This window comes from Protopterus annectens, chromosome 1.part2, assembly GCF_019279795.1.
Source record: "Protopterus annectens isolate FY-2018-M chromosome 1.part2, PAN1.0, whole genome shotgun sequence".
Lineage (NCBI taxonomy): Eukaryota > Metazoa > Chordata > Ceratodontiformes > Protopteridae > Protopterus > Protopterus annectens.
In genome coordinates this window covers 132,318,979-132,334,122 of record NC_056727.1, presented here as the reverse complement: position 1 = coordinate 132,334,122, position 15,144 = coordinate 132,318,979, and the positions used below count along the sequence as shown (strand labels likewise).

Below are 15,144 nucleotides of genomic sequence, written 5' to 3'. Positions count from 1 at the left end.
GAAGCCTTTCTGAAGCAGATGTGGACAGGATGATGAGGAAGTTCCACAGAGCAGAGATTCAGATGGGGGAGGGGGGGTTCTCCCACTCTGACCCCTTCCAGGCCTGAGTGCCGATGGCCAACTACTTCCCCTTTGATATCTCCTTCTCCAGTCCATCTTTCCATTTCGGAGACATCTGATCTGAGATCCTTGGAGTTGTCTACTTTGGATCCAAAGAAAGTTGTTTCCTCAACTCCGATGGGCCCCCCTGAGTCACTCAGCACAGAGTACCTCGAAGCCAGAGGACTCTTGGAGCTGAAGGATCTGCACCAGATCCAGGGGCTTGGAGTAGACTCTGAAGCTTTTGGAGCTGTCGCTTTCCCTTGAAGCCTCAGCTCTGGGATAGCTCTGGTCCAGTGCCCCCCTCTGGTGGAGTGCTGACAGGGTTACAGGAGCTGATGATGTGAGAGTTTTCAGTTTCAGATCCGTCAACTTCTGTTTCTCCTAGGCGTTTTGCTTTCGATGTTGTGGAGAGGGTTTTCTATATGCCTAGAGAACAGACATACCTGCCCCCATCAAATCAGACAACCCTACATCATACTGTTTTGTGTCCTAAGCCTCGATCATCTCTTCCAGCGAGACAACCACCGAGGAAGCCTCCAGCCAGTCCATCAGGGCATTGTAATCTCTTTCGATAATTCCCCAGAACATCCCACTGAGGAAGTCTCATGCAAGAGATTGTGCAAAAGGAGCCACTTAGATTCCTCTCAAGAATCTGTCACAGAGGACACTGATTTTGATGAGGGGGAGGATTCCCCAGATCACTGCCTGATGATGTTTCCTTTGGAGACATCCTGGAGCTGTTCCAATACCCCCTTCCAAGAGGAATCTCTGATCCTGTAGGCTTTCTGGTCCGACCCATTTACTTCTTGGGTGACCCCGACCCCCCACCCCAGCCAATGAGCTCATTGACTTGTCTTTTGGCGGGTATAGAAGGAGCTGGATATTGTTGAGCCAATACCCAAGAGACTGGATAAAATTCTTGCCCCTCTAAAGACCATGTGCACTGGAGTAAGGGGGTTCCTTTTGATGCCATGGTTGTCACTGCAGCTACAAGGATAGCAGAGCAGAGTTCCTCTGTCCGTCCTCCAAATAGGGAGGCTAGGGCATTGGACAGATTTGAGAAGTGTGTTTATGCTTCGGTGGCCTTTGTTCTCAGGTCGCTGAATTACTTTGCATATTTACAAGACTGCTAAAGGATTTCATCAAAGAACTTACCAAATATCTTTCTGGGTCCTTGTCCTCCAAGTAGGGGAATAAAATCACCATGCAGCTGACCAGCCTCCAGTCTATCCCAGATTCGTCAATGAAGTTGATCTCCCATGCTGCGGAAGGTACCTCACAAGTAGCGGGTTCAGGCATAGACATCAGGAGGCATGCCTGGATGCACTTATGTGATTTTGTGGAACCATTTACGTCTTCTTTTATAATGCAGTCTTTGACAGATCTTCCCTTTTTAGCCCTAAGGTTAATGACACACTCTCCAGGTGTGAACAATAGGGAAAGACCCTGTCAGCTGTGGGTGTATTTTTTCTATTCCTCAAAGGCCCTTCTCTAGGAGCCCATGAGGTGGCAGAAAGATGTGTTTTAAGAAATCCAGAGGTCCTTTCCAAGAGTTGTTTCCCTCAGGGGCAAAGGGGGAACTCACATGGAAGACGCCATCCTCACAGCAGAAGTGGTCCAGAGAGGCAGGGATCTAGAGACTGTTTCTCAGACAGGCCTTATCAGTCCTCCTGAAGGAAGATATGACTGTACCTCTCTGGAGGCAAGCTGGGAGTCGTTTATCCCTGCACCAGAAAGCCTGGCTATCACAAAAGATTTATTGGTGCAGAGGATTATATCCGGAGGTTATACCATAGCATTTTTCCTACCCTCTCCAATAGTTCTGAAGAAAATCCCCAATGTTCCACCCAGTCAGAGGGAAGAGGCATCCCTAGAAATAAAAAAGCTACTAGAGGAAAGAGTCATCCAAGAGGTCTCCCATGACCATAGAGGGTCCAGAGCTTACACAAGATTATTCTTAGTGCCAACAAAGACGGGTCTTGAGACCAATTTTGGATCTCAACAAGTTAAATCAGTTTGTACAGTATGCAGAGTTTCAAATGGTCACAGTCAAGTCCATTTTCCCCTAGTTGGATAGTTGGATGTGCTCAGTAGATCTTCAGGATGCTTCATATCATATCAAAATGAACAGGTGCTCCAGGAGATACCTAAGCTTCTAACTGTGGGAGCCAGTCATTACCAGTTCAGTGCACTGCAGCTTGGTCTCACCACAGCCCCCAGGGTGCTTAGTAAAAGCATGACAGTTGTAGCAGCTCACTTGAGACTGCTGGGATTCCAGGTGTTTCCATATGTAAACAACTGCCTCCTTACTAGTTCGACCAGGCATCACCTGATACAGACAAGGGACTACTTGCTCCAGTTTTGTTCTCATCTAGGAATAACAGTCGATTGCAACAAATCTCAGTTCACTTCATCATAGAGTCTGGAGTTCATAAGTGCTTGTTTGGACAGAGCAAGTCAGATAGCTTCTCTTCCCTCAACTGGAATAGTCACTCTGCGGCCCTAAGTCAAGAAAGTGGTCCATAATTCATCCCTTCTAGCCCAAGTGATACGACAGGCTTTGAGTCCACTGCAGCTGCTGTCACCCTTTTTCCGTTGGCCAGGTTCCATATGAGAATCCTTTAATGTACTCTGTCGACTCAGTGGTCCAGTCTTCAACATCCATTATCCATTCCAGTCAAGATCACTAAAGTGTGCAAAAGATATCTTCTAAGATTATTTCAAACCAACACCACGAAGGACGTCCCTTTGTTCTTCCTCTCCCCAAGGTCATTATGACCACGGATGCCTCCCAGCTCGGTGGCGGGGGGGGGAGGGGCACTACTTGGGAAGGACAGTCCAAGGCACGTTGTCCTCAGAAGAGGCTAAGACATATAACAGTGCCCAGGAAGTGAGAGCTAACCTCCTAGCATAGTAGGGCTTTCCAGACACTCTCCCTTCTAGGACAATTGCGATACAGATGGACAACTTGTCGGTAGCCTGGTGCATCAACAAACGAGGGAGAACCAGATCTTACCCTGTTTGTTGAGAAGCTATGAGAGTATGAATATGGGTGATCTCTTCCAGTCTCTTTCTAATAAAAACGAAATTCCCAGGCAAATCCAGTGTGATTGCAGGCAAATTAAGCAGGTTTGTTCTGATGCTTTATGAGTGGTTTCTTGGCGCCAGTGTAATGGAGATAATTTTCTGTCAGTGGGGCCAACCATGCTGCGATCCATTTGCCTCCCCCCCTCAACAACAAGTGCAGCAGGTTCTTTGCCCTGATCCCTCCAGTGTGGGAGTCACAGAGAAAGTGATGCTGTATTCCACTATTGGCCCTCCGGACTCCTGTATGCATTTCCACCCTTGTCACTAATTCCCAAACTTCTTCAGAAAGCACTTTGGTTGAAGTACACCGTTATCCTCATCACTTCTTTCTGGCTTTGACAGGTTTGGTTCCCATTCCTCTGGCCTCATCTTGTACGTCCACCATGGGTTCTGGATCTAACTCCAGACATCTGTCAGACCCGACAGGCATGACTCACTCTGACATAACAGGCCTCAAACTGATCTCTTGGTTTCTTCAGATGTTCATCGTGCATACAGCTGCAGTCATAACAGATGGGTTATCCTGCCATCAGGCAGGTCCTCGGTTGGCCGAATTCCAAAGTCTAGGTCCGGCGTCGGTTGTTGTCGCTTCTTCCCTGACGTCAGTGCGGCAGGGGTATAAAAGAGGCAGCCGACGCCATTTTCTTCAGTCTTTCTTGCCGCGGTGCCCGAAGCAGAAGCAGTTCGCAAGTGCCGGTCGGCCAGCTCCTGAGATTTACGAAAGTATTTCAGCCGAAGTCTTCTTTAAAGCTAAGTACCCCGTTGGGGAAACTTTTCTTGCCTCAGACCGATGTCAGACAAAGTTAATAATTGCCTTTCATGTGGGAAGCAAATACCGCATAAGGGTTTCCACTCTTTCTGTATACCTTGCTTAGGCCCAGACCACGACGTCTCGGCCTGCTGTTTTTGTGCTAGATTCAACAAGCGCACTATTAAGCGTCGGGCGGAGTTCGCCCTTCACTTGTTTGGCAAAAAAAAATTTAATTATATTATGTCGTCAGATACTCCGACTCCAGTTTTGAGCAAAAAAAACGCAAAGATAAGGACCGATATACGAGGTCCGCACCTCCTACTGAAACCACGCTAAGGCCGACTACCGGTTCTCCGGTACTCAGCGAGGCACCTACACAGCCCCTGAGTACCGATGACAATGCATTACCGGTGTCTTCAGTACCCGAGGTCGCAGGCTCCTCAGCCCCCATTCCTACTACAGATACCGATGCCACTCCTGGCGGGGAAACTCAGAATTTAGACAGACTTACCATTTCTCAAGGGGTCTTTAGGCCTTCCTCCTTCTCTATTAAAGCCTTCACTAAATCTAAAGCAGCCATGAAAACCAAAAAACAGGTTCCTCAGACCCCCCCTCTCAAGGCACCATGCCTAAAAAACAGATGCTTAAAATGGCTGAGGATTTGATTACTCTTATCCAGGGATGTTCATCGTGCATACAGCTGCAGTAATCACAGATGGGTTTTCTGCCGTCAGGCGGGTCCTCGGTCGGCCGAATTCCAAAGTCTAGGTCCGGCGTCGGTTGTCGCCGCTTTCTTTCCTGACGTCAGTGCGACAGGGGTATATAAGACACAGCCGACGCCATATTCTCCAGTCTTTTTTGCCGCGCTGTGCCCGGAGCAGAAGCAGTTGGCAAGTGCCGGTCGGCCAGCTCCTGAAATTACGAATAATTGGAAACCGAAGTCTTCTTTAAAGCTAAGTACTCCGTTGGGGAAACTTTTCTTGCCTCAGACCGATGTCAGACAAAGTTAACAATTGTATTTCTTGTGGGAAGCAAATACCGCATAAGGATTTCCATTCCCTCTGCATACCTTGTTTAGGCCCAGACCACAACGTCTCGGCCTGTCGCTTTTGCGCTACTTTCAATAAACGCACGATTAAGCGTCGGGCGGAGTTCGCCCAGCACTTTTTTGGTAAAACCTTTGATTATAAAATGTCGTCGGATACTCCGACTACCGTTTTGTCCAAAAAACGCAAGGACAAAGACTGACACGTGAGGCCCGCGGTCTCCACCGACACCACGCCAAAACCGGCTACACGTGGTCCGGTTCTCAGCGAGGCGCCTACGCAGCTCCTGACTACCGACGACACTTCTTTGGCGGTGACCTCTGTAACCGAGACCGCAGGTACCTCGGCCCATACCCAGACTACAACCACCGAAGCCACTGTGAGTGTTGAGCCTCCTAATGTGGATAGGTCCACTTCCACCCATGGTGTTTTTAGACCCTCATCTTCCTTCTCCATTAAAGCCTTTACTAAGTCCAAATCAGCCATGCATCCCAAGAGGCCTGTTGCACAGGGCCCATCTCCAGGCCCCATGCCTAAAAAACAGATGCTAAAAATGGCTGAGGATTTAATTACTCTTATCAGGGGTTCCCAGCCCCCTCCAGACAAGAGACCCCGAGTGGAGGAAGCTTCTCCCTCTTCTGACCAGGATTCCATTTTTTCAGAACATTCTGATGAAGAGGAACACTCGTACTCCCCTTTTGAAGATTCGGATGCTGAGCAGTCCATTCCTTCTGTATCTCCCCCAGAGGATTTCTCTTTTGGGGAAACCTTGCACTCCTTGAGGGAACACTTCCATTGGGAAGGCCAAGACTTTTCTGATTCCAAGAAAAGACTTAGGGAATTTCTTTTGTTACCTCAGCACAGACCTCTGGCGATACCTCCTGTCTTGGACATACTTGATGATGTTTACTCGGAGGCTTGCCTAAATCCGGATTCCCTGCCTCCTGCCCCAGTCAAGCCTGATAGGTACTACAGAGTTCCTACCTCTCACCAATTTCTTTACAAGAGCCATAATGCTGACCCGGAAACCATTTCTCAAGGCCCCAAGGGAATGAAGGCCTCTACTGCTAAGAATCCACTACCTTCCGAAAGAGAGTCTAGATCCTTAGAAAGGTGGGGGGAAAAGGTATATACCTCGGCCACCCTAACCATGAGGGCCTTAAATTGTCAGTTCCATATGCTTAAATATCAGCAGTTTCTGTTATCACAATTAAGAAATAAAATGTCTCAACCTGAACAACCAGATTTGAAGGAGTTGCAGGATATGATGCATAGTGCAGAACAAGTGGGTAAACACACCTTACAATGTGGCTATGATGCCCTAGAGGCCTCAAGTAGAGCTGCTGTGACAGGATCAGTCATTCGTAGACATGCCTGGCTTAGAGAACAAACCTTGCCTGACCATGTTAAAGCTAAGCTACTAGATGCTCCTTTAAAAAAGGATGTACTATTTGGTACTAATGCTGAGGAGATACTACGGAAAATGGAAGAAAAAGCTAAATCTATGCAAACTGTCAAAGCTTTTCTACAGGTTCAACCACCACGTTTTAGCAGAAATTGGCCTCCAAAGAACTGGTCCTTTCCAGCCACGGACAAGCCACAAAGAGGTAGATACAGGCGCACAAGGGGCAGAGGACAACCTCAAGGATCATATAGAGGCAGACAATGGCAAACTCCAGCAACAAGAGGTGGCGAAGACAGTGCACAGCAATACAGGAAACAAACCCAATGACTTCCCCCTTTCCATGCCAAGCAGGTCTCAGCTGGCAGCACCCTTGGGAGGAAAGCTGGCATTATTTACAAGAAATTGGCATATTATCACAACAGACAAATGGATCCTGGACATTATAAACAGAGGCTACAGATTTCACTTTCACACTCTTCCAAAAATGAGAGGCATGCCGAACCTGCCACACAATCAAAGGGCAGAGGCTCAAATACAAATCTCAAAGCTTATGGCCATGAAAGCTATTCAAGAGGTACCTACTCACGAACAAGGTCAAGGTTTTTATTCCAGACTTTTTCTGGTACCAAGGAAAGGAACCGACTGGAGACCCATTTTGGACTTATCCATCCTAAACACATTTCTACTCGTACCAAAATTCAAGATGCTCACATTACAGCAGCTTCTTCCCATGCTGGGCAAGGGGTTTTGGCTGGTAACATTGGACCTCAAGGAGGCATACCTGCATGTCCCAGTCAGACAAAGCTGTAGAAGATACCTCAGATTTCTTGCAGGTTCAATCCACTATCAATTCTCTGCATTGCCCTTTGGCTTATCTACTGCACCCAGAGTATTCACGAAATGCCTGGCATCAGTAATTGCCTACTGCAGACTTCAAGGGATACAACTTTACCCTTATTTGGACGACTGCCTCATCCAAGCGGACAACAAGCACCTACTTCTGGAACATCTGGCTTATGTAACATGGTTATTGAATTCTCTGGGATACACAGTCAACAAGGAGAAATCCAGGCTAACACCATGTCAGAAAATAACTTTCCTGGGTGCCAACCTGGACACAAACACCCAGATGGCCTATCTTACGCCAGAAAAACAAGGGCAACTAACTCATTACTTCAAAATACTAGCAAATTGTACCCGGCTCACTGCAAGGAAAATCCTGCAGGCTCTGGGCTTCATGGCATCTTGCATTCTTCTAATCCCATGTGCAAAGTTGCATATGAGGAAACTTCAATGGTACCTGAAAAACCTATGGTCTCAACACAGCCACAGTTTGGAAACAATAATACCAATAATTCCATGTTTGCAAAAGGAATTTCTATGGTGGGCCCAAGCATGCCAAACAAACACAGGTCTTCCATTCTGCAAGCCTCAAGCAAATCAAGTCATCACAACAGACGCCTCAGACTACGCCTGGGGGGCGCACATGACAGACAGGTGCATTCAGGGCAAATGGTCCCCAAAGGAAAAGCACCTTCACATCAATCAAAAAGAAATGCTAGCAGTGATAAATGCAATTACAATTTTCAAGGATCTCCTGCATCCAGGGCAATTATTGATAAGAACAGACAACACCACAGTCATGTGGTACATAAACAAACAAGGTGGAACACATTCATACCCCCTGTGCAGGCTAGCCATGTCACTTTGGAACTTTGCTCTGGAATGGCAAATCGAACTTCAAGCACAGTACTTGCCAGGATTGGAAAACACGCTGGCAGACAATCTAAGCAGAAATATGACAGATCCACACGAATGGAAGTTACATCCTCAAGTGTTTGCAAAGATAATCCAAGCGTGGGGAAGACCAGACCTAGATCTCTTCGCCTCCCACAGGAGCCATCAATTAGAAAAGTTCTGTTCAAGGACCTTTCATCCAAAGGCCTGGAGAGTGGACGCTCTTTCTTTCAGTTGGGCAACATGGACAGTTTACGCTTTCCCACCTTTGCCTCTTCTGCCCAAGGTGCTCTTGAAAGCAAGAGCAGACAGACCGAAGATGATACTGATTGCTCCAGACTGGCCAAGACAACACTGGTACCCACTGCTGAGGAGCCTAACACATACTCCTCCCTGGACCCTACCTCTAATGCCTCTTCTACTGACTCAGCACAGCTACAAAACTCTTCACAGTCAGCTGAAAACTCTCAATCTGGCTGCATGGAAAATTCCTTAACATCACAACAGACCCTACTCTCCAAAGAGGTGCAGGATGTCATTTTGGAGGCCAGAAGACCATCTACTAGAAAGGCTTACTCCGCAAAATGGAAACGTTTTTGCATTTGGAATGAGAAAAAAGGCCAGGATCCTAGAAAACTGAATTTGCCTCAGATATTACAGTATCTAGCTGAGCTGTTGAACAGTGGACTTTCATTTTCCTCCATCAAAATTCATGCCTCAGCCATTTCTGCAGAATACAACACTGATCCACCCTTATTCTCTCACCCACTTTTAAGACAGTTCCTCAGAGGAGCTAAGAATATAAGCCCTCCAAGGAAACAACCAATACCAGCCTGGGATCTTAACTACATTCTAGAAAAATTAACATTACCTCCCTTTGAACCAGCTGCCTCTACAGATTTGCAATATTTGTCCTGGAAAACAGCCTTCCTTCTGGCCATTACCTCAGCTCGTAGGGTTTCGGAACTACAAGCCCTCATGGCTGTGCAGCCCTTTCTCATCTTCCATCAGGACAGGGTTTCCCTACGAACCAACACTTCATTTATGCCTAAGGTAGTATCCAGGGTATCTTTAAATCAGGCCATACACTTACCTACCTTTTACCCCAATCCTCAAAACAAAGGGGAAAGGCTGCTACATTCTTTAGACATCCATAGACAGCTACGTTACTATTTGGACAGAACACAGCCCTTCAGGAAATCAGAACAACTTTTTGTGTCCTATGCTGTAGGAGCTCAAGGGAAGCCAATTTCCAAACAGACAGTTTCAAAATGGATAGGCCATTGCATACGGTTTTGTTACTCCTTTCATGGCAAACCTGTTCCTACAGGCATCAGATCCCACTCCACAAGGGCCACAGCTACCTCTACAGCCTTCCTCAGAGGAGTCCCTACCAAAGATATTTTGGAGGCAGCCACTTGGAGTTCTGTGCATACCTTCACAAAACACTACCACCTGCCTTTATATTCCAAAACTAGAGCAGGCTTTGCCACTGCTGTGTTGCAGGGCATTCTGGCTGCTCCCAGTTCCACCTAGTGCCTACCACCCTGTGCGTAGCTTTGGGATTCTACCCATCTGTGATTACTGCAGTTGTATGCAAGATGAACATAGTACAGTTTTGTACCTACCATAAATGTAGATGTTCGAGTGCTAATACAGCTGCAGTACAGGTTTCCCTCCTTCCTTCCCCTCTTGGTAAAAGCCTAGTGGTTAACACCTCCTCATACAACCTAATTTGGGTTATCCTTCTATGGTGTATTTGCTTGCAACTACTGATTTTTGATTATATTGCATTGCTTGACTATATTTATATATATAATTTATGTATTGCCTTCCTTCTGGGGGCACCTGACATCTGGGGCAAGAAAGACTGAAGAATATGGCGTCGGCTGTGTCTTATATACCCCTGTCGCACTGACGTCAGGAAAGCGGCGACAACCGGCCGGACCTAGACTTTGGAATTCGGCCGACCGAGGACCCGCCTGACGGCAGAAAACCCATCTGTGATTACTGCAGCTGTATTAGCACTCGAACATCTACATTTATGGGAGGTACAAAACTGTACTTTCTCAACCCCCCTCTGACAAAAGGCCCAGATGAGAGGAAGACTACCCTTCCTCAGATCAAGCTTCTATTACCTCAGAACTATCTGAGGACCAGGATTATGCCTATTCTCCATTCGAAGAATCTGATGCAGAGCAGTCTATTCCCTCGGTCTCCCCCCCTGAGGACTTCTCTTTTGGGGAAACCCTGCATACATTGAGGGAACACTTTCACTGGGAAGGCCAAGATTACTCAGATTCCAAGAAAAGGCTCAGAGAATTTCTTCTGCTCCCCCAGCATAGGCCTCTGGCTATCTCTCCTGTTTTAGATATATTGGATGATGTGTACACAGAAGCCAGCCTTAATCCAGATTCTTTGCCTCCAGCTCCTGTTAAACCAGACAGGTATTACCGGGTTCCTGATTCTCACCAGTTCCTATATAAAAGCCATACTGCTGACCCAGAAACAATTTCACAGGGTCCCAAGGGAGTTAAGGCCTCTACTGCTAAAAACCCATTACCTTCAGAGAGAGATTCCAGAGCTTTAGAACGGTGGGGGAAAAAGGTGTACACCTCGGCCACTTTAACCATGAGGGCATTAAACTGTCAGTTCTATATGTTAAAGTATCAACAGTTTTTGATATCTCAGCTGAAAAGCAAGATGACACAACCAGAACAACCAGATTTAAGAGTTGCAGGATTTGTTGCATGGTGCAGAGCAAGTGGGTAAACATACCTTGCAGTGTGGTTTTGATGCTTTAGAAGCCTCTTGTAGAGCTGCTGTTACGGGGTCTGTTATACATAGGCATGCTTGGCTCAAAGAGCAAACCTTACCAGATCATGTCAAAGCTAAATTATTAGATGCACCTCTTCAAAAAGATGTATTGTTTGGTGTTAAAGCTGAGGAGGTGCTAAAGAAAATGGAGGAAAAAGCGAAATCAATGCATACGGTGAAAGATTTCCTGCAGGTACAGCCTCCATGTTTCAGCAGAAACTGGCCTTCAAAAAATTGGTCCTTTCCAGCCACGGACAGACCTCAAAGGGGCAGATACAGGCATCCAAGGGGTAGAGGGCAACCTCAAGGATCTTTCAGAGCCAGACAGTGGCAAGCACCAACCCGAAGAGGTGGAGAAGATAGATCACAGTCTTTTAGAAAACAGACACAATGACTTCCTCTACACCTGCCAAGCAAACCTTTAATGGCAGCACCTTTGGGCGGAAAACTGACATTATTCTCAAAAAATTGGCATATTGTTACAAAAGACAAATGGATTCTGGACATTATAGACAGAGGCTACAAGTTCCACTTTCACACCCTTCCAAAAATGAGAGGCATGCCAAACCTGCCACAAAATCAAAGGGCAGAGGCACAAAAACAAGTTTCAGCTCTCATGGACATGAAAGCAATTCAAGAGGTACCTGCAAAAGAACAAGGTCAAGGGTTTTATTCCAGACTATTCCTGGTACCAAGGAAAGGCAAAGATTGGAGACCTATCTTAGACCTATCCATCCTAAACACATATCTACAGGTGCCAAAATTCAAGATGCTCACATTACAGCGGCTTCTTTCCATGCTGGGCAAGGAGTCTTGGCTGGTAACATTGGACCTCAAGGAGGCATACCTTAGTGGTTACACATACTGATTGAACGTGACCGATTAAAACAAAAAGAACTGTGTACGGACATTAAAAAAATGTGTAGTGACTTATCAAAAAGTGTTTCTACAGCTTTCTTGGATGAATTTCTCATTCAGGTTAATGAGAAATTAAAAGACTACGAATTGACCCTTATTGACAGGAAGAAAGGGAAACTTATTAGAGATTTGCGTGATTACGAACTTAACAAAGCTTTTCTGTCGAGAACCAATAGAGGGAGAGGACGTAAACACGTGAGGTTCCAACAGAATGCAAGTAATACACGTCCGCTTAATTCCTCGGCGTCTGCATCCGAGAATGGTTATACTTCATGGGAAGACGAGGAGAGAGATACGGATTTTCCACAGTTACCAGAAGCAGAAAATCCTGAACATTTAACGCGGAATTTTCGTCCGGAACAACCATCAAGTCAGAGAGAGGTATCAAGATCCAAACGACAAAGAGACTATGCGGACCACCCTGTCTCAGAGCAATCTAGACGGGGAGGCTACAAAAGAGGCAGATGGTAATTTTACCTCTCTCTTTCAAGATGATTATGTAGTTAATTTATCTAATCATATACTTAAAGACAATGAACTTGCTGTTTTAAATTTGGGGCTAAAGTTTATTCCAACTGTGGTCTCTAGACTATATGACATGCAGATGGATATCTTTAAATTTAGTAGAAAGCTATTTCTGAAATATTTTTTTAGCTTAAAGACTGATAGCGAACCAAGTATATTGGATTCTAGTGTTTCTAGTGATGATGACAGTTTTTACTCTTGTGTGTCTGATGAACCATGCAATGCTTACATCAAGTTAGATACTAATAAAGTCCCTTTTAACAGTAATTTTGTACCCAAGATTATGAATGACGATATTTCTAATTTTGTTAAATTATTAAATCATTCTGTGGAAATAAACTATGAAGAGTTTATGAAGGATAAAAATAACATTAACTATAATATGACTTGTCAGGAATGGAATACTTTAAAAGATTTAAGTAAAAATAACAATATAGTATTCAAACCTGCCGACAAGGGGAATAAACTTGTGGTATTGAATATACAGGATTATTGGGAGATGTGCATGTTGCATTTAAATGACAATACTACATATGAAATTAGTAACCTTGATAGTTACAACTTGGCAATTTCTGAATATAGTAACCTTATGCAGAAAGGCTTTAGATTAGGATACTTTGACAAGAAAGACATTAAAGATAAATTTAAGGCTGAAGGACATAGTATGGCGTATTTCTATTGCCTACCTAAGATCCATAAAAATTTAGTGAAACCGGTGGGTCGTCCAATAGTTTCAGGACGCAACTATTTTTTACACAATTTAGGTATATTTTTACATAATTACTTATTATCTTATGTAAAAAAGTTACCTTCTTTCCTGACAGATGTATTTGATTTTTTGAATAAAATCAAGGATATTAAATGGAACAAAAATATGTATTGGATATCGGTAGATGTCAAAAGCTTATACACGAATATTAATCATGACTTCGGCTTGGAAGCATTAAGAAAATTTTTAGGTATATCTCCTGTTTCTGAATTTATTATAGAACTAACATATTTTTCGTTAACCAATAATTATTTTGAGTTTAACCAAACTTTATATCATCAAAAAAAAGGAACAGCCATGGGGGCGTCTTTCGCCCCCATGTATGCTAATTTGGCAATGGGTCTTTTGAGACCGAATATATTTATACACATAGATTTTTTCATAATTATGTTGTGAGGTATTACAGATATGTTGATGATTTAATTTTTTTGGTTGAAGGGGATCAGACCCTGGCTGCAGAATTTATATCAGATTTAAAAGTTAATAGATTTGGTTTGGATTTTGATGGTCTTATTTTAGATACTAGAATGCCTTTTTTGGATGTGGTTCTAGATATTTCAGATGGTCACAGACTAGTGACCTCAATAAACAGGAAATTTGGTGGATTAACACAATATGTACACGCTTATAGTGGACATGTACCACATACTATTCATTCATTACCTACGGGAAATGTTACGCATTTCCGCTTATGTAATGAAACCTTTGAATTTAACAAAGAAATGAGGTTGCTATATGAGTCTTTCTTGTCAAGGAGCTATGATATAGCTATTTTGGATAACTGTTATAATGAACTCTATATAGATAAAGAGAATGGTCAGCAATACAATAGGGCACAAGACATAAAGACGGTTTCCCTGAAAAATCGGTCTTTATTGAAATCACAAGAAATTATATACTTTGTTACTACATACGGATGTTATACATCCAAGCTTATGGATATAATTTCTATGTTTTGGAAATTATTTAGTACACTGGATAATGTGAAGCCTTGGTTGGATGTTAATTTGAAATTTTCATTTAAAAGAGGCCGAAACATCAAAGATTTCCTTGTTAAAAGTAGATTTCATTATCCAGTAGTAACCATGGATAGCAATATTAGACATAAAGGGACCTATCAGTGTGGTAAATGCAAGGCATGTAGTTACATTACTCTTAGTTTTAATTTTATTAATAATATCTCTTTTAATTCTAATAATTTTTTTTGTTGTAACACTGAGAGGGTCATTTATGCTTTAAAATGTCCTTGCAATAAAGTGTATATAGGGGAGACCAAAAGACCTTTTAAGGTTCGTTTGTTGGAACATGTAAGGGACATTGTCAATAATAGAAATGAAAGTCCTGTGGCTAGACATTTTTCTGAAAATCATCATAACAATGATAAATTGTTACAAGCTACTATTTTAGAGCAGATTAGTGAGTGTGGGAATGACCAGTTTAAAATTAAACAAAGGCTATTACATAAGGAAACTATTTACATATTAAAATTCAGAACTTTATACCCTAGAGGCTTAAATGAGGATTTTAATTGGAGAATGTTGACAGTTTAATTGAATTTTTAAATAATTGATTGTTTAATTATCTTTGATTGATGTACTTGAATTGTATATAAAGCAATGATTTATTTGTAGTTTGTACTCCTTGAAGGCGAAGGCCGAGACGTCAGAGACTTGTATTTTTATAATAAATCGTGTTTGGTGATATCCAGTTCGTTGTTGTTCTTACCTGTGGACTTGTCTTTTGGTGTTGTTGCTACTGCTTGTTTCTGGATGGATTCGCTTGCACAGTTTCCCCGAGTGTTACGGGATACTATGGATGGCAGTCAGTTATCGTTAGATAATTTTGTCAGCAATGGAGCAGAGAGAGGTGAACGCCAACTTGGTAATAGAACTGGCTCTGACAAGAGCTATACACTGTGGGATAAATGGGAAGATGAACGGCGCAAACGCTTCCCTAATCCGTTCTGCAGTGTAGGGAGAAAAACATG

General features: G+C 43.8%; 1 protein-coding gene across 1 annotated transcript in view; it reads left to right on the top strand.

Annotated features, from left to right (window-relative positions):
* CFAP36 (cilia and flagella associated protein 36) overlaps window positions 1-15,144 on the top strand; it is a 1,925,715-nt gene that overhangs the window by 542,201 nt on the left and 1,368,370 nt on the right. The window lies entirely within an intron of this gene.